The sequence below is a fragment of the Erpetoichthys calabaricus genome, chromosome 9, assembly GCF_900747795.2.
Source record: "Erpetoichthys calabaricus chromosome 9, fErpCal1.3, whole genome shotgun sequence".
NCBI classification, from domain to species: Eukaryota; Metazoa; Chordata; class Cladistia; order Polypteriformes; family Polypteridae; genus Erpetoichthys; species Erpetoichthys calabaricus.
The window spans coordinates 113,842,451-113,869,646 of record NC_041402.2 but is presented as its reverse complement, the minus strand read 5'-3'; the positions used below and the strand labels follow the sequence as shown (position 1 = coordinate 113,869,646).

The window sequence follows — 27,196 nt, the reverse complement described above, 5'->3', positions numbered from 1 at the left end:
GACAACTGAAGAAATTTGCAATGCAATCCCAGTAATCACCAACACAAACAGTGATGAAATCATTGACCATAAAAATATAATGCACACATTTAGAAAATACTATAAATCCTTATATTCTACTGAGTTTAAAGAAGACAACACACAATCTAATGCATCTCTGGATACATTACAGATACCACAAATAGATACTTTTAGTGTGGAGGAACTGGATAAACCTCTGGCGTTATCAGAATTACTAGATGCTATAAAGGCATTTCAAGGTGGGAAAGCAGCAGGCCCTGATGGCTACCCTGCAGAATTTTATAAGAAATTCTCAACTCAGCTAGCTTCCCTCCTATTAGCAACATTTACAGAAGCTAGAGACAATCAAATTCTACCTCAAACTTTTTCCAAGCATTAATCACCGTCTTTCCTAAATAAAATAAGGACTTATTACAATGTGCATCATACAGACCAATTTCACTTCTGAATAATGATGTTAAGATACTCTCAAAAATCATAGCTAGAAGGATGGAGAAAGTGCTGCCTTCAGTAATATCACAAGATCAAACTGGATTTATCAATGGTCGACACTTATCTTCCAGTCTTCGACGCCTGTTTAATGTAATATATTCACCAGCAAAGACAAACACCCCAGAAATATTATTATCATTGGATGCAGAAAAACATTTGACATGATTGAATGGAAATACCTTTTCACTACATTAGAGAAATTTGGGTTTGGCCTGAACATTTGTGCATGGATCAAACTACTGTATACCAATCCAGAAGCTGCAGTTTGTATTAACAACATTTGTTCAGACTACTTTAAACTAGAACGTGGTACCAAACAAGGATGCCCCTTGTCACCACTGCTATTTGCAATCGCCATTGAACCACTAGCGGTTCACTGTCGAAATGCTTAGCAGATAAAGGGGATTATCAGAGAAGGACTGGAACAGAAAATTTCTCTGTATGCAGATGATATGGTACTGTATATATCAGACAAACAAAATTCTATGCCTGCAGTCTTAACAGCACTTACAGAATTTCAAAAGATCTCTGGTCTCAGAATTAATCTGAATAAAAGTGTACTCTTTCCAGTGAATTCTCAAGCATATAATATTAGATTGGACAGCCTACCTTTTATCATTGCAGATTAGTTTAAATACCTAGGGGTAAATATCACAAGTAAACACAAAGCTGTTTATCAACAAAATTTCGCCGTCTGTATGGAATAAATTAAGCAAGACTTGCATAGATGGTCAACCCTTCATCTCACTCTAACTGGAAGAATTAACGTTGTTAAGATGAATATTCTTCTGAAGCTTCTTTTTTCTATTTCAAAACATTCCAATATACATCAATAAATCATTTTTTAAGCAAATAGATTCAACAATAACCTCATTTATTTGGAACTCAAAACATCCAAGTATCCAAAGAACAACCCTACAAAGACCTAAGGCAGAAGGTGGCATGGCTCTACCCAACGTTCAGTTTTATTACTGGGCAGCAAACATACAAGTTATAAAAACCTGGACACAAATAGATGAACATACACAGGCTTGGTCCACAATAGAAGTAAAATCCTGCAGTACTTCTTTATAGTCCTTGCTTTGTGCCCCAATAAATGCAAGTTATCGCCAATATACTAAAAACCCAATTGTGCTTCACTGACTCGGGACATGGAACCAATGTAGAAAGCATTTTAAGATGGAGAATCTTTTATCTGTGGCACCCCTGCAAGAGAACCACCTCTTTCAACCCTTGCAAACATATGCAGTTTTTAATATCTGGAAAAGATTTGGGATTAAATTGCTTAGAGATATTTATATAGACAACATCTTTGCATCCTATGAACATCCATCCATCCATCCATCCATTTTCCAACCCGCTGAATCTGAACACAGGGTCACGGGGGTCTGCTGGAGCCAATCCCAGCCAACACGGTTAGGGATCTGCACTGGCAATTGGAAGGTTGCCGGTTCAAATCCTGTAAATGCCAAAAGGGATTCTGCTCTGTTGGGCCCTTCAGCAAGGCCCTTAACCTGCAATTGCTGAGTGCTTTGAGTAGTGAGAAAAGCGCTATATAAATGCAAACAATTATTAACACAGGGCACAAGGCAGGAAACAATCCTGGGCAGGGTGCCAACCCACCGCAGATCCTCTGAACATTCCAAATTTAACTTTGCAGCTACACATTTCTTTCACTATCTTCAAATTAGGAACTTTGTTAAACAGAACCTGCCCGATTTTCCTCATCTTGCACCCTCCTCCACGCTGTAAAAAATATTGCTCAATTTCAAGGACTTAAAGACCATCTCTGCAACATATAAAATTATTTTACAGTCCCTCCCTTTCAAAGATCCAAGATGACAATGGGAAAAAGATCTCTTAATCAATATATCAGAAATGGAGTGGAAAATAGCAATACAGAGAATTCACTCGACCTCCATATGCGCAAAACATACAATTATTCAGTTCAAAATTATATATTGAGCACATCTGTCTCGCTTAAAACTGTCCAAAATGTTTCCAGGGCAAGATCCAACCTGAGAACGCTGCAATCAAGTACCAGCCTCACTGGGTCACATGTTTTGGACCTGCGCCAAATTAACATCATTTTGGACCAAAATTTTTAAGTGCCTCTCAGACAGCCTTCGTGTCACAATCCCTCCTAATCCATTAACAGCTGTGTTTGGTGTTCTTATTGATTTCTATGTTATTGTAAGTGCATCTATGTGTGTATATGTATGTATGTATGTATGTATGTGTATATATATATATATATATATATATATATATATATATATAAAAATATATATAAAAAATATATGTGTATATGTATATATAATATATCTGTATATGTGTGTATATGTGTGTGTATATGTGTATATGTATATATATATGACAGCAACACTCATAACAATGACAACACAATTACATTGACAATCATGTTACGTTATTTTTAAAATGTTTCCTTTACTTTTTCATAACCTCTTTAACACACTACTTCTCCGCTGCGAAGCGCGGGTATTTTGCTAGTCTATAATAATAAAAGGCAAAGCCCTCACTGACTGACTGACTGACTGACTGACTGACTGACTGACTGACTGACTGACTGACTGACTGACTGACTCACTCACTCACTCACTCACTCACTCACTCACTCACTGACTCACTCATAACTAATTCTCCAACTTCCCGTGTAGGTGGAAGGCTGAAATTTGGCAGGCTCATTCCTTACAGCTTACTTACAAAAGTTAGGCAGGTTTCATTTCGAAATTCAAAGCGTAATGGTCATAACTGGAACATATTTTTTGTCCATACACTGTAATGGAGGAGGCGGAGTCACGTATCGCGTCATCACGCCTCCTACGTAATCACGTGAACTAAAAACAAGGAAGAGATTTACAGCACGAGTCACACGCGGGAACGAAGGTAAATGACGTTAATTTTTGACTGTCTTTTAATACTGTGTAAGCATACATATTAACACGTGCAATTAAACGTGTGCATTTACGGGGTGATTTCTCAGGCTTAAAAGCTCACCTTTTATCAAATGCGGGAACAAAGGTAACTGACGTTGTTCACTGTCTTTTAATACTGTGTAACCATACATATTAACACATGTGCAATTAAACGTGTGCATTTACGGGGTGATTTCTCAGGCTTAAAAGCTCGCCTTTTACTAAAAAGGTAAATGCAAAACTATTTTCAATCAGTTTATTGAAACGCTCCCGTTAAGGATTGCAATAACATATTCGCGAGATAAAAGAACGAAGTAGGGGGAAATGGAGGAAGAGCCGGAAACAGCGAAGAGCAAAAAATTAATTAAACAATTGAGAACGGAGCGAGTGAAGCATACAAGCATGTTCATAAGGGAAACAAAGCACGGTGTAAAACGTAAGTTTAAATTAAGTTTATAGAAACGCTCCCGCTGCGGATTGCAATAACATATTCGCGAGATAAAACTTTAATGAGAAGACACGAGGTATAAACGAACCACACGCCGTGGCGCAACGTTAGGGGCAACAGTTTCAACCATTCTATGATCTGCTTCTCGCAACTGAAAGACGGCACATGGCGGATGTTAGCCGACTTGCTGACCGCAACGTTAGGGGCTTCAACTATGGCGCTGACGCCACATCTCAGTGCCAACACTTTGCAGACTCTACTTAAAAGACACGCCCTCCTCACTGGACAGTTAAAAAGACCAATCAAACTAACGATGACATCAAGTATTACCCAATCAAAAGTAGGAAAGGAGGCATCTTCATAAAATGCGTGTGGGATGATTTGCATGACACGCTGCTTTAAAAAAAAAATGATAAAAAAAATACGGGATAAATCCCGTCCAGTATTGATTCAAAACGGGACGCGCAATTTCATTCTCAAACGCGGCACGATTCCGTATTTTAAAGGACGGGTGGCAACCCTACAGTGCCAGGTAACCACCCATACAATCAGATTGTGATTCAGACTAGGAATGCAATGAATGTAATTACCCCGATCTACATACAAGGCGAAAGTCTTGCAACATTCAAAGATGATGGTTTGGGATAATTAGTACTTATTAAGTACACCATGGCACATAAAAGAGCTTATGAAGCCTTGAACCGAAAAAAGCAACATCTCAGAGATCGTAAAAAAAAAAAAGGAGGTAATGTCGTTTTACTCGCTGTACATTTTAGTCAAACATTACCAGTTATTCCACGAGGGAGACCAGCAGATGAACTCAACGCGTGTTTAAAATCCATGCTTCTCCCACGCTCGGTTATATGTCGCGTGTTCTCGGGTAGGTACACCAAAAAATGTATACATTTAAGCATGTAATGGGCAAACAAAAAATGAGGTATACCCGAAGGCACTGCAGTAGTACTCAATGTAACTTTACTTCTTAAATGTTAATGTTTTCCTGTTTAATAATTTATACGCTTCTTATATATTGTTCAAATTCTTTTATCAAAATACCACTGACAGCGCAATGCACGATAACATGGAGTGAATACACCATACGCATCTGCCCACGGCCGCCCTGGTGTGCGCAGATAGGAGTTGATTCTAAAATAAAATAAACATTAAAAAAGTAATACAATCATCACTTATAAAGCGGATAGCAGACGTGACGTATTATATGTGTACCAGATTTCAAGTCAATAGGTGAAACGGTTTGCAAGCTACAGGTGATTTAAAATCCTAGACAGACCAACGAAAAGCCACGGTAGCAAATTATAGAAGAAGATTTTACTGTTTAATTATTTATATTTATATGAAATGTGCTTCTTATATATTACTTCATATTCTCATATGATAATGATGTTAATGTTGTTTATATTGATTTCTATGTTATTGTATGTATGTATGTATGTATGTATGTGTATATATATATACTAGCAAAATACCCGCGCTTCGCAGCGGAGAAGTAGTGTGTTAAAGAGGTTATGAAAAAAAAAGGAAACATTTTACAAATAACGTAACATGATTGTCAATGTAATTGTGTTGTCATTGTTATAACTGTTGCTGTCTTTTATATATATATATATATATATTATATATATAATATACACACACACATAAACATTTATATACATATACATATATATACACATCTACATATATATACACACATACATAATCACACACATAAGACTTACTGAGTGAAACGGGCTTTCATTGACAATCATGTTAACGTTATTTTTAAAATGTTTCCTTTTTTTTTCATAACCTCTTTAACACACTACTTCTCCGCTGCGAAGGGCGGGTATTTTGCTAGTATATATATATATATATATATACATATACACACATACATGCAGTTTTAATAACACAGAAATCAATATAAACATTAACATCATTATCATATGAGAATATGAAGTAATATATAAGAAGCACATTTCATATAAATATAAATTATTAAACAGTGAAATCTTCTTCTGTAATTTGCTACCGTGGCAATTTGTGTGTCTGTCCAGGATTTTAAATGACCTGTAGCTCGCAAACCGTTACACCTATACACTTGAAATGTGGTACACATATAGTACGTCACGTCTACTATCCGCTTTATGGGTGATGATTGTTTTAGTCTTTTTATCTTTATTTTATTTTATTGTAGAATCAACTCCTATCTGCGCACAGCAGGGCAGCCGTGGGCGGATGCGTATGGTGTATTCAGTCGATGTTATCGTGCATTGCGCTGTCAGTGGTATTTTGATAAAAGAATTTGAACAACATATAAGAAGCGTATAAATTATTAAACAGTAAAACATTAACATTTAAGAAGTAAAGTTACATTAAGTACTACTGCTGTGCCTTCGGGTATACCTCATTTTTTGTTTGCCCATTACATGCTTAAATGTATACATTTTTTGGTGCACCTACCCGAGAACACGCGACATATAACCGAGTGTGGAAGAAGCATGGATTTTAAACACGCGTTGAGTTGATCTCCTGGTCTCCCTCGTGAAATAAGTGGTAATGTTTGACTAAAATCTACAGCGAGTAAAACGACATTACCTCCTCTATTTTTTTTTTTACGATCTCTGAGATCTTGCTTTTTTCGGTTCAAGGCTTCATAAGCTCTTTTATGTTGTATGGTGTACTTATCCCAAACCATCATCTTTGAATGTTGCAAGACTTTCGCCTTGTATGTAGATCGGGGTAATTACATTCATTGCATTCCTAGTCTGAATCACAATCTGATTGTATGGGTGGTTACCTGGCACTGTAGGGTTGCCACCCGTCCTTTAAAATACGGAATCGTGCCGCGTTTGAGAATGAAATTGCGCGTCCCGTTTTGAATCAATACTGGACGGGATTTATCCCGTATTTTTTTTATCATTTTTTTTTTATAGCAGCGTGTCATGCAAATCATCCCACACGCATTTTATGAAGATGCCTCCTTTCCTACTTTTGATTGGGTAATACTTGATGTCATCGTTAGTTTGATTGGTGTTTTTAACTGTCCAGTGAGGAGGGCGTGTCTTTTAAGTACAGTCTGCAAAGTGTTGGCACTGAGATGTGGCGTCAGCGCCATACTTGAAGCCCCTAACGTTGCGGTCAGCAAGTCGGCTAACATCCGCCATGTGCCGTCTTTCAGTTGCGAGAAGCAGATCATAGAATGGTTGAAACTGTTGCCCCTAACGTTGCGCCACGGCGTGTGGTTCGTTTATACCTCGTGTGTTGTCATTAAAGTTTTATCTCGCGAATATGTTATTGCAATCCGCAGCGGGAGCGTTTCTATAAACTTAATTTAAACTTACGTTTTACACCGTGCTTTCTTTCCCTTATGAACATGCTTGTATGCTTAACTCGCTCCGTTGTCAATTGTTTAATTAATTTTTTTGCTGTTAGCTGTTCGCGGCTCTTCCTCCATTTCCCCCTACTTCGTTCTTTTATCTCGCGAATATGTTATTGCAATCCTTAATGGGAGCGTTTCAATAAACTGATTGAAAATAGTTTTGCATTTACCTTTTTAGTAAAAGGCGAGCTTTTAAGCCTGAGAAATCACCCCGTAAATGCACACGTTTAATTGCACATGTGTTAATATGTATGCTTACACAGTATTAAAAGACAGTCAAAAATTAACGTCATTTACCTTCGTTCCCGCGTGTGACTCGTGCTGTAAATCTCTTCCTTGTTTTTAGTTCACGTGATTACGTAGGAGGCGTGATGACGCGATACGTGACTCCGCCTCCTCCATTACAGTGTATGGACAAAAAATATGTTCCAGTTATGACCATTACGCTTTGAATTTCGAAATGAAACCTGCCTAACTTTTGTAAGTAAGCTGTAAGGAATGAGCCTGCCAAATTTCAGCCTTCCACCTACACGGGAAGTTGGAGAATTAGTGATGAGTGAGTCAGTGAGTCAGTCAGTCAGTCAGTGGGGGCTTTGCCTTTTATTATTATAGATATATATATATATATATATATATATATATATATAAAAAAATATATATATAAAAAGTATATGTGTATATGTATATATAATATATCTGTATATGTGTGTATATGTGTGTGTATATGTGTATATGTATATATATATGACAGCAACACTCATAACAATGACAACACAATTACATTGACAATCATGTTACGTTATTTTTAAAATGTTTCCTTTACTTTTTCATAACCTCTTTAACACACTACTTCTCCGCTGCGAAGCACGGGTATTTTGCTAGTCTATAATAATAAAAGGCAAAGCCCTCACTGACTGATTCACTCACTCACTGACTGACTGACTCACTCATCACTAATTCTCCAACTTCCCGTGTAGGTGGAAGGCTGAAATTTGGCAGGCTCATTCCTTACAGCTTACTTACAAAAGTTAGGCAGGTTTCATTTCGAAATTCAACGCGTAATGGTCATAACTGGAACCTCTTTTTTCACAATATACTGTAATGGACGGCAGCTCGATGGCCGTGGGAGGAGGAGTTGAGTGTCATGTCATCACGCCTCCCACGTAATCACGTGAAAAGACTGTGAACGCAGTAGGGACAAATGAAGGAGGAGCCGCAAACAGCGAAGAACAAAAAATTCATTAAACAATTGAGAAGGGAGCGAGTGAAGCATACAAGCATGTTCATAAGGGAAACAAAGCACGGTGTAAAACGTAAGTTTAAATTAAGTTTATAGAAACGCTCCCGCTGCGGATTGCAATAACATATTCGCGAGATAAAAGTTTAATGAGAATACACGAGGTATAAATGAACCACACGCCGTAGCGCAACGTTAGGGGCAACAGTTTCAACCATTCTATGATCTGCTTCTCGCAACTGAAAGACGGCACATGGCGGATGTTAGCTGACTTGCTCACCGCAACGTTAGGGGCTTCAACTCTGGCGCTGACGATATTCGATTCTCGAGAGGGGATGCAGTGAGTGTGTATGCCTGATGAGCCCAGAATTAAGGAGAAACACGTGTCGCATACTCTTTGCATTATTTGAAAGTAAACTTTTAAAACCATTCTATGATCAGCTTCTGGGAACAGAAAGAGGGCACGTGGCGAATGTAAGGCGACTTCCTGACCAACCACAAGCGTAACCTGGCAGGTAACCATCCATAAAGTCAGATTGTGATTCAGAAAACGAATGCCATGAATTTAATTACCACGATCTACATACTGTAGCGGGACAGCTGTGAAAAGCGAGGTTCACAAAAAAACAGATCCTTAACAAATTGTTATTGGTATATTTTCGATCCGTTTAAAAAGGTTTTATTTTCTTCTTAAAAAATTAAAAGCAGTACTTCGCCGCAACGAAACGCGAGAATTTGCCTATATATATCTGCTTCTCACAATTAAAAGAGGGCACGTGGCGGATTTTAGACGACTTCATGACCAAACATAAGTGTTACCTGCCAGGTAGGGTTACCGCTTTTAATACAAAAAAATAAGGGACGCATACTGCAGAGGGTGCCACATCCCAGTGCCAACAGTTTGCAGACTCTACTTAAAAGACCCGCCCTCCTCACTGGACAGTTAAAAAGACCAATCAAACTAACGATGACATCAAGTATTACCCAATCAAAAGTAGGAAAGGAGGCATCTTCATAAAATGCGTGTGGGATGATTTGCATGAGACGCTGCTTTAAAAAAAATGATAAAAAAAATACGGGACAAATCCCGTCCCGTATTGATTCAAAACGGGACGCGCTATTTCATTCTCAAATACGGGACGATTCCGTATTTTAAAGGACGGGTGGCAACCCTACAGTGCCAGGTAACCACCCATACAATCAGATTGTGATTCAGACTAGGTATGCAATGAATGTAATTACCCCGATCTACATACAAGGCGAAAGTCTTGCAACATTCAAAGATGATGGGTTGGGATAAGTACACCATAGAACATAAAAGAGCTTATGAAGCCTTGAACCGAAAAAAGCAAGATCTCAGAGATCGTTAAAAAAAAAAATAGGTAATGTCGTTTTACTCGCTGTAGATTTTAGTCAAACATTACCAGTTATTTCACGAGGGAGACCAGCAGATGAAATCAACGCGTGTTTAAAATCCATGCTTCTCCCACGCTCGGTTATATGTCGCGTGTTCTCGGTTAGGTGCACCAAAAAATGTATACATTTAAGCATGTGATGGGCAAACAAAAAATGAGGTATACCCGAAGGCACTGCAGTAGTACTTAATGTAACTTTACTTCTTAAATGTTAATGTTTTACTGTTTAATAATTTATACGCTTCTTATATGTTGTTCAAATTCTTTTATCAAAATACCAGTGACAGCGCAATGCACGATAACGTGGAGTGAATACACCATACGCATCCGCCCACGGCCGCCCTGGTGTGCGCAGATAGGAGTTGATTCTACAATAAAATAAAATAAAGATAAAAACCCAGGATTGTTTCCTGCCTTGTGCCCTGTGTTGGCTGGGATTGGCTCCAGCAGACCCCCGTGACCCTGTGTTCGGATTCAGCGGGTTGGAAAATGGATTAATGGATGGATAAAAAGAGTAATACAATCATCACCCATAAAGCGGATAGCAGACGTGACGTTCTATATGTGTACCAGATTTCAAGTCAATAGGTGAAACGGTTTGCGAGCTACAGGTGATTTAAAATCCTGGACAGACAAACGAATAGCCACGGTAGCAGATTACAGAAGAAGATTTTACTGTTTAATAATTTATATTTATATGAAATGTGCTTGTTATATATTACTTCATATTCTCATATAATAATGATGTTAATGTTGTTTATATTGATTTCTATGTTATTAAAACTGCATGTATGTGTGTATATGTATGTATATATATATATATATATATATTTATATATATATATATATATATATATATATATATATATATATATATATATATATATATATATATATATATATATATATATGTGTGTGTGTGTATACATATATATGTGTATACATATATATGTATATATATATATACAGTAATCCCTCCTCCATCGCGGGGGTTGCGTTCCAGAGCCACCCGCGAAATAAGAAAATCCGCGAAGTAGAAACCATATGTTTATATGGTTATTTTTATATTGTCATGCTTGGGTCACAGATTTGCGCAGAAACACAGGAGGTTGTAGAGAGACAGGAACGTTATTCAAACACTGCAAACAAACATTTGTCTCTTTTTCAAAAGTTTAAGCTGTGCTCCATTACAAGACAGAGATGACAGTTCCGTCTCACAATTAAAAGAATGCAAACATATTTTCCTCTTCAAAGGAGTGCCCGTCAGGAGCAGAGTCTGTCAGAAAGACAGAGAGTAAAGCAAACAGATCAATAGGGCTGTTTGCTTTTAAGTATGCGAAGCACCGCGGCACAAAGCTGTTGAAGGCGGCAGCTCACACCCCCTCCGTCAGGAGCAGAGAAATAGAGAGAGAGAGAGAGAGCCAGAGTAAAACAAAGTCAAAAATCAATACGTGCCCTTTGAGCTTTTAAGTATGCGAAGCACCGTGCAGCATGTCCTTCAGGAAGCAGCTGCACACAGAAGGTAGAAACGTCCCTATCGTCTAGGTGTGCGAACAGCCCCCCTGCTCACACCCCCCCTACGTCAGCGCAATATATATACTAGCAAAATACCCGCGCTTCGCAGCGGAGAAGTAGTGTGTTAAAGAGGTTATGAAAAAGTAAAGGAAACATTTTAAAAATAACGTAACATGATTGTCAATGTAATTGTGTTGTCATTGTTATGAGTGTTGCTGTCATATATATACATATACACATACATCCATCCATCCATCCATTTTCCAACCCGCTGAATCCGAACATAGGGTCACGGGGGTCTGCTGGAGCCAATCCCAGCCAACACAGGGCACAAGGCAGGGAACCAATCCTGGGCAGGGTGCCAACCCACCGCAGTATACACATACACATATATTATATATATATATATATATATATATATATGTAAATATATATATATATGACAGCAACAGTCATAACAATGACAACACAATTACATTGACAATCATGTTACGTTATTTTTAAAATGTTTCCTTTACTTTTTCATAACCTCTTTAACACACTACTTCTCCGCTGCGAAGCGCGGGTATTTTGCTATATATATATCTGTATGTGTATATATATATATATATATATATGTGTGTGTGTATATATATATATATATATCTGTATGTGTATATATATATGTGTGTGTATATATATATATATGTGTGTGTATATATATATATATATATATATATCTGTATGTGTGTGTATATATATGTGTGTATATATATATGTATGTGTATATATATATGTGTGTGTATATATATATATGTATATATGTATATATATGTTTATATGTGTGTGTGTGTATATTTATATATATAAAAGACAGCAACACTCATAACAATGACAACACAATTACATTGACAATCATGTTACGTTATTTTTAAAATGTTTCCTTTTCTTTTTCATAACCTCTTTAAAAAAACTACTTCTCCGCTGCGAAGCGCGGGTATTTTGCTATTTATCTATATATATAAACGAGAGTTGGGATCCGAGAGACTGTGTTTGTGTGTTTGTGGAGGGATGGAGAGTTAAGGCGGGTGTTGGAGTCACGTGATCATCTCCCCTCCCATTCACCTCATTTCATTCACTTCATTTCGCTCCAAGCTGAGCTCCGCAGCTGGCGTGGTCTTGCTGTTCTTGATTTGCTTTTCACATGGCCAAGTATACGTTGCATGCTCAAGAGTAAGCTCAGCGCACAACTTGGTCATATTACAACCGGAGGGGCGAACTGACAACATGGTATACAAAGAGATCCTTAACAAATAATTATTGGTATAATTTCCCTCAGTTTATTATTTAAAATTTTAAAGCAGTACTTCGCCGCTGCGAAGCGCGGGTATTTTGCTAGTCAATAATATTTTAGAATAAGCTCTTAAAGCACCGAGGAAGCAATTCTCTCCGCATTTGTTTCTCTTCTCCATTCATCTCTATTGTCCTATTAAACTAATCAATTTAGGTATGTTTACAAGCTTTAAGGTTTACCCCATTGGCCATGCTCTTTTTATCAGGGGTGGGGGTCAATCTGTTTTCAATCCTATTTTTTGTAAAAACTGATCTATATGTATGGAATGATTAAAATTAATAAAATTAAAAAAAAAAAAAAAAAAAGAAAGACAACCGTGCTGGATGATCACAGAATTCATTCCTTGGAGAAGTATAACCCCTTTCGTAACATTTAGACAAACTAAGAACACTCTCCGGGTAGTAGACCTATCATTGCAAAAGTCTACAATCAAGAGAAGACTTCATGAAAGTAAATACAGAGGGTTTACCACAAATTATTAACCACTGATAAGCCTTACGTATGGGAAGGACAGATAAGATATTACCAGAAAATATAAAAAAAAAAGTTTTCTTTGGGCAAATGATGGATAGAGAAGACTGTGGAGAAGAGAAGGAATGGCTCATAATCTCTAGCATACTACATCATCTGTGAAAAAATGGTGGAGGCAGTCTAATGGAAAAGGCATTCGTGACTGCCAACGGAAGTGGGTCACTAGTGTTTATTAATGATATAACTGCTGACAGAAGTAGCAGGATGATTTCAGAAGTGTATATGGCTATACTGTCTGCTCTGATTCAGACAAATGCTGCAAAATTAATAGGACGGCACTTAGGGTACAGATAGACAATGAGCATTCTCTGAAAACAAACCAAGTGATTTTCAAGGCAAAGAAGTGGAGTATTTTTCAATGACCAAAGCCTATCAACTCACATCAACCCAACTGGACATGCATTTTGCTTGCTTATTTTTGTTTTTGGAATTCAACCTCCACTTGACACCATGTTTTTATGGATTATTTATTTATAGAAGATCTGGGGCCTCATGCATAACGCCATGTGAAGAATTCACACTGTAACATGGCGTACGGACAAAAGCAGAAATGTGGTTATGCACAAAAAAATCCAGATGCATAAATCTGTGCGAACGTCAACTTCCACGTTCTTCCGCTACATACATCCCAGTCAGCGTGAAAAGTAATGCATGTCCCGTCCCGTCTACTCCCAGAATTATGTCTCTTTGAATATGCAAATCAATATAAATAACCCTTAAGCTCAGCGTTCTGTGAAAAGGCAATGGCAAAAGCATGGGGGGAAATAGAAGAGCTTAAGTGTCTGAGTGTCATATGAAAGCTTATTAGAGTACAGAGAAAAAAAAATAGGCACACAGTAGGAAAAAAGCACGAAATGTCAACTTTAATCTCTAAATTTCCACTTTAATCACGTAGTTAATTTTGTCATTAAAGTAGAACATCATAAACTTCATCTTAAAATCAATTAGTTTCTCAAATCCCATCGTAACTAAAGTAGCACATTAAATGCTTTTTTTGTATTTGATCTTCTATGTTCTCTATGTGTGTGAATCACTACGTGCTTCTTAAATCGGCTTTCTCTTCCTCCGACAGGACACAGAATCCATTACATTCGTGATATTACAGTTCTCTGAATAATTAAAATACTGAGATGTATACTTGATATCATTTTCATGATGATAGGAGTTAAAACATGTTATTAAACATGGGGACATGGTGGCGCAGTGATTGTTCATGCCTCACGCAGGATGCTTGCTGCACCGGTGCAGCAATTTATTGCAGCAGTACTGTCTCTTTCAAATGTACTAACCCCCAATTCCTGTCCTTACTTTTCTTTCTCCAAATACCCAATCACCACACAATCAGCTCTGTACTAGACGTTAAGCCATCTGTAAGCTTAGAACGCCGATTCTTCAAAACTTTTAAGGAACATTGAAATATCTTCGTAGTACATGTTAAATTATTCTATCCATCCAGTGCCGTGCCAGCTCCTTGCTAGCGCTGTGACACTGTGTCCTCACATGTTTATTTATTAACAATATAGATTATTTAAATTAAGTTTTATCTGTATAATACAATAAACATATTTTGCTGCATTTCATCTTAAAAATTATATCATCATCATATGTAAATAACAAGCTTTATAAAGTGGCTCAGGTTGTGCAATATTATAACTGTATTGCAAGTTTACAGTGAGGTATTTGTACTTATAAGTACAAACAGTTCTACAAGGAGCACTTGATGGACTGATTGAGTGCATTTATAGTTCTTGGGATGAAACTGTTTCTGAACCACGAGGAAAGGCTCTGAAGCGTTTGCCATATGAGAGCAGTTCAATAGACAGCATGGCTGAGGCAGCATGTGCTTGATGCTGTATACCTGTATAATTCTCTTTCTGATCAGCTGCTGTACAGCTGTGATTCCCCACTCAGATACAGTGATATAAATACTCCGAGTGGTGCAGTGAGAGTAATATGGAAAAAGATGATCCACTGTGACAACCCCTAACGGGAGCAGCTGAAAGGGGAAGAAGAAGGTGCAGTGAGAGTAACAACGCTAACGCAGCTATTGTATTTAGAATAGTTTGACCATTCTGTGGACCATTATATTGTTACAGGTTAATTACAATTGGATGCATTAAACTAATAAACAATATGCGATTAATTTCAGTGTATTTATGAAGCCGCGTCAGGGATGTGGATCTAAAAAAGAAAGGGAAACCACACTGGAACAGTAGCAATGCTTTGATGCTGGGTGCCGCCAATCTGCAAAACAGAGCGGAGAACTTGCATACGCTGGGGTATGAGCTACTGTGGAAATGTGCGTGGCTTTACGCTAAGTTTCTGTTTTATACATCGCGATTTGAAACGTGGAAACGTTTGTACACAACATTTTTGTGCGTACACACCGTTTATACATGATGCCCCTGGTCACTGCCCTTTTGAACACTGTTTGTTTGTTTGTTTGTTTAAAAGCAGTTCTCCACTTTGCACCAATCCCTTGCTGATAGTGTGTGTCCTCATTTGCTTGGCTCATCCTTGTGTACGTTATCGATGGTTCCGGGTTCAAGAGGCTCTCAAAAAGGAACAAGGTTGGTGGAGCCAACCCGGACCACCACAGGACTCCACTGAGTATACTAAAAATGTGTTGTTTTACTCCATATATTCAGAATTTCACTTTATACATTTGTATGATGATTTTATATATAATTATAAATATATTTTTGATATCAAATGAAAACACCTTTAAGAGACACTTGTAATTGAACCCAGCATATGCAGCCTTAAAAAGAAGAACACTCAAATAATAAAAAAGACTTTATGATCAACACCTTCTGAACCTCACTTTATTAATCCACCCTGCCCTTACACCCCCACCCCATTTTTTATATATTGCCTTTGATTATTTTCCTCTGATGATGACATCTGGTAGGCTGTCAAAAGCTTAGGAATAAAAAACTGTTTTAAGTTACATGACTCATTTTCTCCCTTTCTGGATTTCTAGCTACTAATATGCAATCCTTATCAAAGACCTTCGCTTCCATATGTATATTGTGAGGTTTCTGAAATCTTTTGAGCCTAACAGTCCCCAACGGGATGACACAGCAAAGCTCAATTGCCACATCTGTGGAGGGCTGCTTGTCCGTCACTGAGGCAACTGCAGGTTTGCAGCACACAAGTATAGTGCCGTGGAAGCAACTACAAGCAGATCGCAGTCGCGCTATAAGCGCCTGTCATTGATGGGTGATGCAAGGAACATTATAAATGCAGGGAACATAATAACTTGGCCACTGACCTGCTCCCAACCCTGCTTGTTTGCTGTTTCTATGTATAGGAGAGTGGTAGATCTCGCTACAATAAATAACTGTGCTATTCCTGTTTCAAGTAGAATAAAGGTGATTTTGCTAAAGTACAGAGACTCAACCTCGTGTTTTGGGGTGCAAGACAGTGACTTACACATCACATGGAACCAGAGAGTTTTCAGTTTTGCTTTGAGCGAACAGCAACATTGATGCGCTGGGACAGGGCAGCCTGGGCAGCTATTGTGGCCCAGTTTTTAACCGGTGAGGTCCTACAGGTCGTACGAAACCTTCCTCCTGAAAGACACGATCATTATAACTTCCTGAAGAAACAGATCCTCCTCCATACGACGATGAGCCCTGTGGTCAAGGAGTGCCATCTTTGTCTGTGTCATATTGATTTGTAGATCTGACCCGCAGAGTAGAGGGCACAGAAGCCACCTGGAAACAACAGGGCTACCCAGGCTTGACCCCGACTTTGATCCAGCCAGCACAGACTTCTAGGGTTGCCAGCACCACAGGTGAAAGACGTCATAGTGGGAAAACCATAGTGCAGACTGAATGCAGCTGCTTTAACTGTGATCAGCAGGGCCATCTGGCATGGGAATGCCATCTCCCATCTGTGCAAACCACAACCAGGTATGCAGCTCACAAGTGTCCCCCAAGACGTTAAAGGAGGACAACTTTACTGACTCTATTCCGCTGGCCGGGCGGGAACTCTCTGCACTGTTCATTTAAAATGGTAGTGACCTCTCCATAGTCCTCTGTGACTCACTCTGGCAGACCACTTATAAGACCACAGAGCAAGTGCACATCTGCTGCGTCCATGGGGACATTAACACATACAAGACAATATTACTCCCTCTGAAATTTAAAGGGAAGAACTTTAAGGTTTGGGTTGCCGTATCAAGACATCTCACCCTGGCCACTCTTAATATATAAGAGAAATGCTCTCTTCCCATGGGTCTTGGCTACCTGCAGGGTGCATCCCCTTGATAGAGTGGATAGAGAGGGGCTTGCTGCAGACAATGTTAGTCAAGGAACCAGGTTTGAAATTGAACTGGAGTTGGCCAGCGAGGTGGAGAATGAATCCTCAAGTGAAGACCTGGGTCAGCTGGCAAACTTTTCTATGCCGTCACTCACACCAACAGCCTTCGCAGACTGAACACCCAGTACAGACACAGACAAAAATGAAATGGCAGTGGCAGGGAAGTGCAGTGCTGCATCAGACAGTGGGGAAGTAGCAGCTGCCATTCAGATGGAGCCTGCAACGAGCGATAGCACTTTATTTTTCACATTCAAACAAGCCCACTTCCTAAATGACTCTTACTATCTGAAAAGAGAGGACCCAAACTTTAAAACACCACCTTTCTTAATTTTTAATTACCCTGGTAACTGACCATGCCCCACTACAATGGCTGTACAAACAGAAGGATATGAACACCAGGGTCATTCGGTGGTCTATTAGTTTACAGATGTTTGATGTTCGCCACCATCCTGGGGCTGCACACAGCAATGTGGACGTTCTCTCCTGCCTTGCTGAGCCCGGCTTGGATGGTAGCTTTGTCCACACCATTGTGGACAAAGCTGAGGGAGGAGATGTAAGGTTTCTAAACTCTTTTGGGGCTCCCCCCAAAGGGGCGACACACTGAAGAGTGTCCCAAAGTGCAATCGCTGCATCTGTGGAAGACAGCCTATTAGTTGCTGGGGCAGCCACGGGCTACCAGTGCTGGAGCAGCATGCCACGAAAACAAATCTGAAATGATCACGGTCGCTCTATGAGTACCTGCAAGAGATGGGTGATGCAAGGAACATTGTAAATGCAGGGAACATTATCACTTGGCTATTAACATGATCATGACCCTGCCTGATTCTTGTGTCTTAGTATAGCAAAGTGGTAGATCCCATTACAATAAATAACTGTGCTGTTCCTGTTTCAAGTGGAATAAAGCTGGTTTTGCTAAAGTACTGAGACTCAGTCTTGTGTTTTAGGATCCATGACAGGGGCTCACACGTCACTATATATATATACATATATAAGCCATCTTCTAAATTGGCTTTATCCTGAGCAGGGTTGTATATGTAAAAAATATTTTTTTAACCCCAGTCCCTCATTGATTTGTTAGGGATCTGGATGACAACCCTGGCCAAGTCACTGTCTGACCACATCTCAAGAGACATCCAAACTACAAGGTACCCTGGACAGGTATGAGTAAATGTGTTTATGTATGTGGCATGCCTTTAATCTGATGGACTGTTGCTCACTCTAGACTGGATTTCTGCCTGGAGAGCCTGCAGATAGATGCATTGAATTTGAAAGCCTTAAGATGAATTAAGAATGAACTGCTAAGTTGATCATAAAATAGATTATTTTTTTTCCTAGGTAGCAATATTCATTTTAAATGATTTGCTCAAGTCACTAACATACACTGTTTGGTCAAAAGTATGTGAACATCTCTCAAACTTTATTGAGTTCAGGTGCATAAAGTTAGGCATGTAGCCATGCAATCTTCATCGTCAGCAATTGGCAATAGAATGGGTTATACTGAAGAACGTACAGATGCAACACTTTAAAAGGAAGAAAGTACCACATTCAGTACCTTCTGTTCTGCTAGATTTGCCCTGTTCAATTCTAAGTGCTGTTACTATGAAGTGAAAGTGATTAGGTGCAACAACAGCTTATGCGTGAAGTGGTAGACCATGCAAACTCAGAGTGGGCTGCCAAGTGCTGAAGGACATAGCATGTGAAAATCGCCTTTTCTTTGTTGTGTCAATCACAACAGAGTTCCAAACTGCCTCCTAAAGTAATATTAGAGCATGAATTGTGCATTGGGAGGTTCATGAAATACATTTGCATGGCCTAGCAACTGTACACAATTTTAAGATTACTAAGTGCAATGTATTTTTTTAATGAAAAAATCCAGAACATTCATCAGTCTGTCGGTACAGATTCCTCCAGTACTTCATTTGAATTTCACCCACCAACTCACTCATTTTCCTCTTTTCAGCTTCCTACTTTCTCAGAAATCTCAGATCTTGTCTGCAAGTGCAAGCCATCTACCTGTTAACTGGACCCCCTCCCCACAGTTCTGGTCAAAGCCTGCTTCCCATCTCTAGTCCCTCTTATTTCTGCTATAATCCACTCTTCTCTCACTACTGGTAGTGTTCCTTCATCTTTAAAAACTACTGCAATAACCCCAATACTGAAAAAACCTGGGCCGATCCGAATAATTTCAGTAATTTTTGTCCTATTTTTAATCTACCCTTCCATTTCCAAAATTCTTGAAAAAATAATGGCTATTCAACTTCATTCTCATTTATCTCAAAATAATCTGTATTAACAGTTCCAGTCTGGTTTTCGTCCCCTCCACAGTACAGAAACGGCACTTTCAAAAATTACTAATGACCTCCTTATGGCAGCTGATTCTGGTTTAATTACTATTCTCATCCTTGTTGATCTGAGTGCAGCCTTTGACACTATTTGTCACACTACTCTTCTCAATAGATTATCTTCGATTGGCATTACCCACACTCCACTAGATTGGTTCAGATTTTACCTCTCAGGCAGCACTCAGTTTGTTCAGCTTAGAACTTTCACATCCCAACCCACCAGCGTTACTTCAGGTGTGCCCCAGGGCTCTGTCCTGGGGCCCCTCCTTTTCATTATTTACCTCCTTCCCCTTGGAAATATCTTTTGTAAATATAACATTAGCTTCCACTGTTATGCTGATGACACCCAGCTCTATCTCACTAGCAAACCTACTGTTTCCTTTCCACCCTCCTCACTTATTGATTGCATAGCAGAAATGAAATCCTGGTTTTCTTCAAATTTTCTTAAATTAAATAGTGACAAAACTGAGGTTCTCCTCATTGGTACAAAATGAACATTATCCAAAACTGATAATTTTTCATTTGTTATTGATAATTCCTCTGCCTCCCCTTCCCCACAGGTTAAGAGTCTGGGTGTCACCCTTGACAATACTTTATCCTTTCAGTCCCACATCAATAACATCTCCGGTCTACATATTTCCACTTGTGTAACATTAATAATACTCACCCCACCCCACTGCTATCTTTGTTCATAGCCTTGTCACTTCTCGGCTGGATTATTGCAATTCCCTTTTCTTTGGTCTTTCTTGCAAATCTCTTTATAAGCTTCAACTGGTCCAGAATTCAGCAGCCCGCATCATTACTAGAACCCCCTCTATTCACCATATCACTCCCGTTTTGCAGCTGCTTCATTGGCTTCCAGTTAAATTCTGCATCCAATTCAAAATTCTTCTGTTAACTTTTAAGGCTATCCACAACCTTGCCCCTCCATATATGTCTGACCTCCTCATCCACTTGACTGTCCTTTCGTCCGTCTTACCACTATGGGGAGCAGAGCATTCAGTTGCTCTGCTCCCCAGCTCTGGAACTCACTACCATCTGAGCTAAGAAATATTGAATCATTTTCACTTTTCAAAACTAAACTTAAAACTCATTTGTTTAAGACTGCTTTTTCTGTTTAATTATAATTGTTCTGTCTGATTTTAATTTTTGTATTTTTGTTTTGTTTATAATCTGTGTTTTATCTATTGTTTGGTGTCCTTGAGTGTTTAGAAAGGTGCCTACAAATAAATATAATGTATTATTATTATTACTAGTCATTTAGCCCGTTACAATAATGGGCGCTGGAACAGTAGTGCATAAACATTAGTAGGAACAGTCTATATTAAATGGCAAGGGACTTTGACCTCATTCTTTTTGTTGGTCATATTTTTCTTTCTTTCAGCCTTTCTTTTTGTTGATGTTTACTTGCTGAGCTGACCGTTCTTCGTGGGCTGCCGCCGTGTATTGTGTGTCTTTAATTTTCTGTGACAGTAATACTGTCTTGTACGGCTCTATTCAATAAGGGCGCGCACAAAAAGGCGAGCTTCAAAAGGGCGACCTCAATTGAGCACGGCGAATAAAGGCGTTTGTAGATAATTTAGTTCAAATGGCTCTGGAATATGTAAAGAGCAACAAAGGTGCAGATCTTTATTTACGCGCGCCTTTATTCACTGCGCCCAATTGAGGTCGCCCTTTTGAGGCTTCCCTTTTTGTGCGCGCCCTTATTGAAGGATACCGTCTTGTACGTCCACTGGTTTGTACGTCTGTAATATACCTTTAATTTTCTCTGGCGGTAATACAGGCGTGTGCGTCGGTAATATGCCTTTAATCTCCTCTGACAGTAATACTGGCTTGTATTTACGTAAAACGCCTCTAACTTTCTCTGACAGTAGGCTAATATCGCGCATCGCACCGTGCCCTGCGCATGCGCACTTTATCAGAAGACACCCACACACGGACACCTGGACGCACATAGGGATTTTATTAAAGAGGATTATTATTATTAAAGTATGATGAAGGAGGGATAAGGGTCTGGGGCAAGGTTTTGACTTGGCCATTTGGTTCCAGTAAAGGGTACAATTAATGTTCAGCATAGAAAGACATTTTAGACTGCTGTACATTTCCAACTTTGTGGCAATGGTTTGGGAATGGTCCTTTTTATTCCAGCATGTCTGGTATGGAGGAACTCAAATGAGGTATATAGAATCCTACTGATCCTTTTGGATTAATTGGAATGATGATTGTGAAAGGGCGGCAAGGTGGCACAGTGGGTAGTGCTGCTGCCTCGCAGTTAGGAAACCTGGGTTCGCTTCCCGGGTCCTCCCTGTGTGGAGTTTGCATGTTCTCCCCGTGTCTGCATGGGTTTCCTCCGGGTACTCCGGTTTCCTCCCACAGTCCAAAGACAGGTTAGGTGCATTGACGATTCTAAATTGTCTCTTGTGTGTGCTTGGTGTGTGTGTGCGCGCCCTGCCTGGGGTTTGTTTCCTGCCTTGGGCCCTATGTTGGCTGGGATTGGCTCCTGCAGACCCCCATGACCCTGTAGTTAGGATATAGCGGGTTGGATGATGGATGGATGGATGGATCATTGTGAGACAGGCCTTCTCATCTAATATGAGTACCTGATTTCACATATGCTGTTTTGACTGAAAGGCCAAAGATTCTCATAGACACATTACACACATGCCTTCCCAGAAAAGTTTATACTGTCATAGCAACAACAGGGCTGGATTTGCAAACTTCACATGTATATTCCTGCCTTGTGCCCTGTACTCACTGAGATAGGCTCCAGCAACTCGCGACCCTGGTCTGGATTAAGTGGGTTAGAAAATTAAATGACATGACATTTTTAAATATTTAATAGTTTACCTACCTTTATTATCGGTCACTTCTATATTTTTCTCTGATCCTTAAATTTATCCAATTGGCCTGGTTACCCCTAGTGCTCTTCAAACAGATAAAAGCATTTATCATCTAGTTAATTTTTTACATATCAAGGAACAAAGGTCCTCAACCTGAAGCCTGAAGTTAGAGATCACTCTGAATATTTTTTGTTTAAAAGAGCCAGATGATGAAAACACTGATTTAACTGATTAAAGGAAAGCAAATCGTACCAGAATGAATTTGATTTTTCTTATAGTTTGGTGGTCTGATCATGTGGATTTGTACAGGTGGGCAGTAGTTAATTTAAAATGATTAGAACTGAATTGCCTTGATTTCTTTCAGGTATTACTCTTTTAAGATGAAGTACACACCAAGAGTGTTGAATGTAATTATATTTTAAACCTGATTTTTGGGTAAGAGGAAAATGAATGAAGGAAATGGAGAGTATTTTGTTAATTATTGTAAAATGAGCTCTTTTCAAATTGACATTTATGATGGCTAGAAGCAACATGATCCTCCACAGCACCTTTGTGTGGGCTGAGTGTACATATTGAAGGTTACTAGCTATGGAATGTTTGCTTTTGTTCTACTTTGCTGAAGTCATTTCAGCTTTGTCGTTCAAAGTGCACCATGTTGATCTTATGAGGATTGACCTAAGGAGTGTCTCTCCTCCCATGTGACAGTGAGTCACTTTTAACCCACTGTTTGCTGAGCTTATTATAATTCAGTCTGAAAGCAAGTAACTTTTCACCTGCTTTAGTCATCAGCTACATGTCTAGAGGAACTATATATACATTGACAACTTAGCTTAGTCTCTTATTATGTCACAACACAAGTATGCTGTGATGCTATGCTCAACCTTTTCCATTCAGCCAGAATCACTGTTTATTTTAATAAAGGTCTGATCATTATAAGAAAAGCATTTTGTTTATTTAATACAAAAGACTGGTTTGGGTGATTCATGTCAAATATAAAAGGAAACGATTATCTGAGGCATTTTTTTATCTAGTGTGTTCCAGCCACTCCTCCTTCTTCTATTCTAATTCTTTGTGCTCAAACCTATCTTAGTGGAAAAGTGTTTTTTCAGGCTGTGAAAATTATTTTTAAGCCTAGAGTGTAGCACTGTAAAAATGAAGTGTAGTTTGTCTTGATTTCTGGTCCTGTTAGTTCTCTCCCATTTTATTTTCTGAAATCCCTTAAATTTCCCTCATGTCATAGATGGAAAAAGGCCTCTCCAAGTAACAAGAAACAAGGGGCCAACGTTCTTCGTAAGGAGGAGCCTAGTGACGAGTAAGGCACAATCATGCTTAGTAGTTAGATATTAAATAGATTAAGTAGATTTTAAAAAAATCACTTGTCCTTAAAATACTAGAAGTGCTTTACTAATTCACAAAACATAGTATGATATAGTCATATGGTAACAAAGTGGTTACCACTCCTGCCCGACAGCGCCGGGAAACTAGATTTAAACCCTGATATTGTCTGTGTGGAATTTAAATGTACAGTGCATTTTTTTCCTTTCACATTCAAAGGACTATTAATTGGCTAACATGAGCAAGTGTAGGAGTGAGCCCTCAATTGCATTAAGTGGGTTTGAAAATGGATTGATGAATAGATATAGTTTTAAAACACAAAACGCCACCACACTTTTCTAAAGTAGGTCCATCCATTTCTAGAAATTAATTATTTTGTTGTTGGAGCCTATTCTAGCAGCGACAAACACAAGACAAGAACCAACACTTTACAGTATCCATCCATCCATCCATCCATTGTCTCCCGCTTATCCGAGGTCGGGTCGCGGGGGCAGCAGCTTGAGCAGAGATGCCCAGACTTCCCTCTCCCCGGCCACTTCTTCTAGCTCTTCCGGGAGAATCCCAAGGTGTTCCCAGGCCAGTCGAGAGACATAGTCCCTCCAACGTGTCCTGGGTCTTCCCCGGGGCCCCCATCCCGGTTAGACATGCCCGGAACACCTCACCAGGGAGGCGTCCTGGAGGCATCCTGATCAGATGCCCGAGCCACCTCATCTGACTCCTCTCGATGCGGAGGAGCAGCGGCTCTACCTATTCCCGATCCTCATTTTTTCAAAGTTTTGTGAAAAGGATTAACTTTGACCCCTCTCATCCCATTAGGTGGTGAACCCATTGATCTCCTTTTTATCATAAGGGTGTAGTATCTATCTATCTATCTATCTATCTAATTTTCCACAAAAAATATGGTCCAGAAATGGCCTAATAATTGGCTTTTTCTTATTAATATGTGGATTTTTTAATGTAGTTTAAGATTAAAGAATCCTAACCTTTGCTGCCACTTAATGTATTGATTGTATTTTTGATTAGATTAATATTTTTTCTTGTGGTTACAGATGTTTGTTGCTGTTCTGTTGTAATGAGTATATCTGAATTTTTTAATTTCATAAATTAAAAAAATAAAGTTTTCTGTTATCCTTTCACTTTCTGTACCTTTTTAATAATTTAGACCACAGGTTTTAGTGAAAATCTAATATGTATTACATATTTTCACAATTTACTTACATGACATGAAAATCTAAGTATAGTATATACTATCACACGTCACACACTTGGGAGTCATCTTAAAGTTAACTTAAACTTAAAGGCTCATATAAATGTAATTACACTCCAAACCAGGGGTTGGAGCTGTTAACTTATACCTGTTCTCTTCTTCCTTCTTCAGTTGCAGTGATTAACGGTTGTGTCCCTAGTGACATTACTTCACTAAGCTGAACCTGCTTCTTCCTGCCCTCTGAAGTGAAAACCAGCTCTGACACTATCATGAAAGAAGAACATCTCATGACTTTACAACTCATTCATTTTGATTTTGTATTTGATTTACAAATTTAACTGGCCTAAACTTTTATTTGTATTTCTTTCTCATTATTACACCCACTTTATTCACATCATAAAATTGCATTTTCTTTTTCAATGCAGTTTTTCATTTAATTTTCAATGGAAACTTCATACTTTTACCATTTAGATCTCTTATTCTACATGGTCATATGTTTTAAGTTTTTACACAAAATTAATTATAAATAATTACATCTTATTGTTACAATTCAATATTCCTTTTTATAGGAGTTCAAAAGTGTTGGTCCAATCATGCCAATATATAAGCTTTCTTTCTTTCTTTCTTTCTTGTCTACATAATAAGATGGACTAATTTAGTATTGGCATATTTTATTTCTAGAATAAGCTATGATGAATATGAAATAAACACTTTTCAGATTAAGAAAAACCTTCAAACCTACAGAATACAGCATACATTCATGGGATCTTTATTAAATTATTTATTGAAGTAGGTATGAAGTCTGTAATTTAATTAATTAGTGCATCTAAACTTTATTGTACTTAAAACTAGAAAATTATTTAATAGCTCACTGATTAGAAGCACATGCTGTGAATGATCAACCAGTCAGATGACATTTAAAACCAGATGAATTGTTTCTATAAATAAATTCTAAACAATTTCCTTCTTGGCACTACTAATGTTGTCATTTGTGAACATGTTCTGGAGTGAGTCACTCAGTTTATTTTTATACCATACATCTTTCTCAGATTAAATATTCAAATTTTTCATGTTAGTCAATTTTCATCTACCAATATAGAAAATTTTTATCTTTAAATTCATGATAACCCCTTAGGGCAGAGGAGAAGTCCATGAACTTTGACTTATAATCAGATTGTTTAACATGCAAAGAGATTATTCTTCCTAAACTAAAACCAAGCTTGTAGTTATTATTTTACCAAACTAATATGAACTGAAAAAAGTACAAAAGAAAGTCATGCAGATACAGTGCATCTGGAAAGTATTGGATCCGGATGATCAGGGGAAACAGGATGCACCTGAGCTCAATTTTGAGCTTCATGACAAAGGCCGTGAATACTTATGTACACGTGACTTCTCAGTTTTTTTATTTTTAATAAATTTGCAAAAACCTCAAGTAAACTTTTTTCACGTTGTCATTATGGGGTGTTGTGTGTAGAATTCTGAGGAAAAAAATGAATTTAATCCATTTTGGAATAAGGCTGTAACATAACAAAATGTGGAAAACGTGATGCGCTGTGAATACTTTCCGGATGCACTGTAGATAACTAGAGAGGCTCATCTGTGGTCTTTGTAAAATCTCTTCCTTCCTCTGTTATGGTGTTAACTTGGACAATAAATTTATTGTTGATTTCCAACTTAAACTATTGTACTTGGCCTACAGACTGGGTATTTTCAGCTAGTGGTAGGCCTCCTGTATTGGGGTGAAAAATATTTTAATTTTTACAGTTTGTTAAATAAGACATAATATTTAATTTGTGTGACTTGTTAATATAGAATATATGATTAGATGTTTCA

At 38.4% G+C, this 27,196-nt stretch overlaps 1 protein-coding gene and 1 long non-coding RNA gene across 5 annotated transcripts in view; one reads left to right on the top strand and one right to left on the bottom strand.

Moving 5' to 3' along the window:
- LOC114658054 (uncharacterized) overlaps positions 1-22,905 on the bottom strand; it is a 107,281-nt gene extending 84,376 nt beyond the window's left edge. For all 4 annotated transcript variants that reach the window (XR_003717299.2, XR_003717298.2, XR_003717300.2 and 1 more), the window contains exon 1: positions 22,830-22,905. The gene's annotated coding sequence lies outside the window, so the exon portion shown is untranslated. The remainder of the gene's footprint in view (positions 1-22,829) is intronic.
- On the top strand, positions 22,899-26,336 carry LOC114657216 (uncharacterized). Its single transcript, XR_003717190.2, has 2 exons — positions 22,899-23,127; positions 25,532-26,336. It is a non-coding gene; the product is annotated as an uncharacterized LOC114657216 (long non-coding RNA).
- Positions 26,337-27,196: the final 860 nt, after the last annotated feature.